This window comes from Triticum aestivum, chromosome 4D (genome assembly GCF_018294505.1).
Source record: "Triticum aestivum cultivar Chinese Spring chromosome 4D, IWGSC CS RefSeq v2.1, whole genome shotgun sequence".
Lineage (NCBI taxonomy): Eukaryota > Viridiplantae > Streptophyta > Magnoliopsida > Poales > Poaceae > Triticum > Triticum aestivum.
Window position 1 is genome coordinate 45,083,612 of NC_057805.1, and position 5,346 is coordinate 45,088,957.

General features: G+C 44.7%; 1 long non-coding RNA gene across 2 annotated transcripts; it reads left to right on the forward strand.

Moving 5' to 3' along the window:
- The first annotated feature begins 629 nt into the window (after nucleotides 1-629).
- On the forward strand, nucleotides 630-3,754 carry LOC123096072 (uncharacterized). Of its 2 annotated transcripts, XR_006446460.1 has the most exons (3): nucleotides 630-1,161; nucleotides 2,006-2,232; nucleotides 2,362-3,754. It is a non-coding gene; the product is annotated as an uncharacterized lncRNA (long non-coding RNA). The 2 variants fall into 2 exon arrangements; XR_006446459.1 differs by having other exon boundaries at nucleotides 2,006-3,754.
- The last annotated feature ends 1,592 nt before the right edge of the window (nucleotides 3,755-5,346 follow it).

The window sequence follows — 5,346 nt, forward strand, 5'->3', positions numbered from 1 at the left end:
AAAGCTTGCGTCTTAAGGAATGAGTGGGTACTGTGATCTTCAAAGCCTAGTATGGAGAGAGAGAGTAATGGCTACTGTGGTCTTCAGAGCTTCCGTCTTAAAGGTTCAGTGGCTATTGTGGTCTACTAAGCCTGATATGATGAAAGTGTCTACACATGTCTATTTTGTTTACAATTGGTCCAGTGCAACTTTTAATCTCCAAAAGACAGCGCCACAACCGGTCTTCAAAGCTTAATATGATGTGTGCATTTGCATGTGCCTATTTTCTTTACCATTGGTCACTAGTCTAGTGCAATTTTTAATATGACGAGTGAGTTTGCATATGTATTTTCTTTAGAATTGTCGAGTGTAATCTTTAATCTCCAACGAATAGCAGAAGAAGAACGAGGTTAGTATGAATTAAAATGAACTTTTAGCTTTTGCTGACCGTTCTGGTCTAGTTTTTCGTTCATTGTACTGCCTATTATTTTCCTTGATAAATATCTTAGGGTGTTATTGCCTAGGAAAAACATACCCATAAAAAAGAAGAACTTGCTCTGAGGCTGTTATTGTCTTCACCATACAACCCATTAACGGTCGCGATAAGGGCACCCCCTCGCTGCATCCACCTGTCTTTTACTGTGCGAATAGAGAAAAAAAGGTGTTACCTGAGTCGTCCCCTCCACCCCGATCCCCCCATATCTCTCACTTCTCTCTCTCCCGTTCCCTTTTTTCGCCGCCGCCTTCGTCGGCCGGTTCCGGCGAACGCTGGCGGTCTCCGCCGCCGTGGTGGCTACCAATCTCTTCCTCTCCTCGCGCTCTATATGATCCATTGCATCGATTCATCGATCCCATCTTCATGTGGTTGCCCGCATCGGATTTACCCGTCTACGGTTTCGGTGCGGTCGACCTCCTCATCACCGGTGATGCTCCGGCGCTTTGGTCCGGTCGTCTTTGTCTTCTGTCGTGCTCTCTCGTGCTGCTCTTCTTCCTAACGGCGCTCCCGTGCCTCAAATGCACGCCAGGGCGGCACGGTGAGCAGGTGGGAGGAGAAGGCGGCGGCGGTTTCGATCTATTATCTGCGTCGACATAGGAGGCGGTAGAGCGGTCTGGACGAGATTCCTGGTGCCGGTTTCCTCACCATGCTGCGACCACCAACATCGAGCAATGGTTGATGCCAAGGTGATCTTCTTCCCCCTCTGCTCCTGATCTCTCTCTCTCCTTGTCATTGAATTTATTACAATATAGAGTTTCTGAAGATTAATGCTGGCAGTTTTGTATAGCGAGAAACAAATCCCAGTGTACCTGTAGGCTGTAAAGCCAAGCCATTTGTTGAGCTTCTCCTCGTACTGCTGCTATCTTGCTACTTTATTTTGTGCTTGCTGCTAGCTTGTGCTACTGTCGCTGATGTATAGATGCCAATATAGGCGTAGACGTGAGTCACTCCTGCTGAACTTCCACAAGCTCAGGTGTCAGATGAAATGCCTATGAGATGCAGAGCGTCGAATAGATAGTAATCTTTGACGACATTGGTGGAATCTAGAGCAGTTAGCGTCCAGGGAGTTAATGTTGTATTTACAGCAGCTTCCCTTCAAGTTGGATTGCATATTTGGCTGATCCTGTGGTTTAGAATGTTGTAGACAATTGGTTATGTTGAAGATTGTCTCTCCTATTTACAGTGAAGAGATGTTGTGCGGGGAAATTTCCACAGTAGTTCAACTCCAATGCTCAACATGTCGAACCCTCTGCAAATTATTACTTGCTGGACCGTGGACACTTATTTCAGTTCCTATGTGAACCAAAATACATGTAGGATAGTCTGTGGGGGCAGGAGAGAGTGATGTTTTTAATTTCTACTCCTTCCAGAACTCGAGTGTTGCCACTTGACATCTAATCTACCAGTTTTTATTGTCTAAGGAAGATGATATATGTCTAAGTATTTATTTCCTGCGCTGTGTTGATCTTCTATGGTTTACTATTTCATTGTTTTGAACATGGGTATAAAGATGCACTAATGCATGCCCAGGCTTTAAGGACCTGTTCGGACTCTGTCCGCTCCACAACTGCGGCTCCCGGAGCGGAGGGAGCGGCAGCACAAATCAGGGAGTGGCTCAAACCGAGGTCTCGTCTCCTCTACAGCTCGGAGTGGAGTTTTGAGATTGGAGAGGTTGCGAACAGGCTCTAAGAATGGACTGCAGCTCTGACCCAAGCAGAGTAAAGCTTCTAAGTCGCATATAGCAGATCTCAAGAGAGGTTTCACTGAAATTTCAGCATTCTTCTCCAGTATTTTCTTTCGTCTTAGTGCAAAATTGCATGATACGTAATTTCCATTGCTTGTTGAGGTCGGAAGAAGCATTGAGTTTGATTATTTGTGTTGCACAGATAATGAGCGTTTAAGAAGGTTGCACACGGAAACCTTATTCAAATTCACCAACTAGGTAGGTTGCTACATGAAGGTTGATAAATTTCTAATTCTGAAATGATGGCTCAACTAAATTAGTTTTCATCTCAGATGTTAACTCCTGGATGTAGATGAAATTAGTTCAGTTGATGATCTTGGCTTCAATTTGTATGTTGTCCTTTACACCTAGGAGATTGAGTTGATGGGAGGACTATAATTTCTTTTGTTTTGACACCTCGGACTCCAATGTACTATTTTTCTCATAGGAACAGCTTAAACAAGTGCTCTAGAGCTTGTGAATTTGGTTGCCTTCCATTCTATATTAATTTCTAAATTGTACAAATTGATCTAATTTTATTCCTTATTAGAGCTTGAAATCTGTAAGAGATTACGTTTAATGGCAAATGGTAGGTTTATATGCAATTTAATTCATGTGTGTCTCGGACTATTTCTGATTTGCTATTATTCAGCTGAAAATTTCACACAGAATCCTGAAGTTTGAAGGAAAAATTAGGAAAAGCAAATATAATACTGTTATCAATGGAAGAGGTGGTTAAATGTATCACAAGCTTCTGCTGACCCATAAAATCAACATAACAAGTGTTTATTTGAAACATGAGCATAAAAGGGACATCAAATAACTTAAGCATGACTATGAAATGAACTGAAACTCCATGGAGAGCAAGCTCCGGTAAAGAAAAGCCTTTCAATTGATTTGACATATTGGTGTAGGGAGAAGCAGGAGTTTTGGATAAAATTATACTGTCGATTATTTTTTAAAATTGATAAAGCTAACTTTCACTACACCAGCTGCACTCTTGTCCAGCAAGGCACCGATGAAGGATTCTGTTATTGGGAGACCTGATTATGGGGCCAACACGGTCATGCATTTTTTGTGTGTCCAGCAAGGCACCAATGAAGGATTCTGTTATTGGGAGACCTGATTATGTTGCCTCCTCGTAGTAGGGCTAGGGAAGCAGTGTCAGGTGGATCCTGGAAGAGCACTGGTGTGGGATCCGCTGCTGCCAGGTATGCTTTTCTTCCTTCCCGTCCTCTCGATCCACTTCCTCTCTTTGTTTCTGAATTTTGCACTCAAATTGTGAGGTGAGGCTAAAAAAATACAGTGGTTACTGACGGCGGTGACGACGACGAAGATTGTCCCGGCATCTGGAACAGTGGATGCATTGAGCTCGAGATGACGATTAGCCACTACATCCACGATCACTGTTTTCCCCCTTCTTTTTGTGGAGATGATTTCATTACTCTTTATCAATGCTGTAATAACCAAGGTGCATGTGTGACTTGTTCAATCAAGTGTGTAATGAACCCTGCTTAATATGGCTAATTTTTTTAAATAATACATTTTTTTGTAAATTACAGAAATATTACGCTGAAAAAAGAATTTTCAATAATAATACACCGTCGGCCCGCTGCAGGCCGACTGAGCCCAGTCAGCCCACAGCAGGCCGACTGGTGGCCCATCAGCTTGCTGCTGGCCGATTGGGCTGTCGGCGACCAGATAAGGCCCAGTCGGCCTGTAGTTGGCCGATAGGCCTGCAGTGGGCCGACTAGGCTTGCTGTGGGCCGACTGGTGCGTGGCTAGCATTTTTTTTGAACGATCGGTTGTTTATTTTGTAAAACTTTGACGTATTCCGCAGAACCCTTTCCCGCCACCCGTTTCCCGCCACCCCTTTCCCGCCACCCATTTCCCGCCAACCCTTTCCCGCCACTCGTCCACCCGTTTCCCGCCACCCATTTCCCGCCAACTCTGTCCCGCCACCCGTTTCTTGCCACCCATTTCCCGCCATACTGGATCTCGCTTTCCGGCCACCCATTTCCCGCCACCCCTTTCCCGCCACCCATTTCCCGCCAACCCTTTCCCGCCTCTCATTTCCCGGCACCCGTTTCCCGCCACCCATTTCCCGCCAACTCTTTCCCGCCACCCTTTTCCCGCCATACTAGAGCTCGCTTTCCCGCCATTTTCTCCTGTCTAACTATAAAACCCCCTTCAGACGGAGGTGGATAAGCATTGCAGTGTAGTGTAGTTGAGATGTCCCATTATCCTTTCGATCATAGTTTTCACCCTGGGATGAGCAGGACTCTTCTGAGGCTAGCTACCGATTTCAGGATGGATAATAGGATAGTTCCATGGGACGAACTCACCGGTAGTGACACCATAATGAATGAGTTGGCTCACCAATTACGTAGGTCTGGGTGGCCTGAAAGGACCTATGAGGAGGTACGTAAAGAACTTCTTAGGTTGCATGACAGGTGGAAGAAGGTAGTGGTGCCGAAGAGTGAAACTTTCAGAAGGATTGCAGCAAATAATCCATGTTTATGGACTGAGGAGAGCGAGGATGAAGATGATATCTTCATGCCGCCGCTTCCGGGTTCTGCATCGTCGAAGGGCAAGAGTTCTTCATCATCGAAGGGCAAGGTTTCTGCATCGTCGAAGGGCAAGAGTACTTCATCGTCGAAGGGCAAGAGTTCTGCATCGATCGAGGATGACGATGATGACTTCATGTAGTTTTTATGCTGTATGTTGTGAGTTCAGTTACGTGCCATTTAATTTAGATGTAGTTCTATCTAGTTGTTTGTAATGTCTCGTTGTATGAATATTATGTTCTATCTAAATATGATCTTGTAGTTCCGATAACAGAGTAATAAAATAGAGTAGGCATATGTCTCGTACATAAGTACATAGTCATTTGTCTCATACATAGAATAGACATAATTCTGACATAGAAATAGATGGTAATGTCTCTACTGATAGATAGGAGCGTCAGTGAGGACGTCTGGCCTGGCGGGGAGGCGGATCTGGAATGACAAATTCATCACATATAACTCGGTTTCCTGTAGCAATGCAACTCAACAACCCTTTTCCATTCCCATTCGCTCAGCATTTCTTGAATCTTGCCATCATCAGTTATGTCAATCAATTTTCTTTCCCCAGGGCCATCTGACTG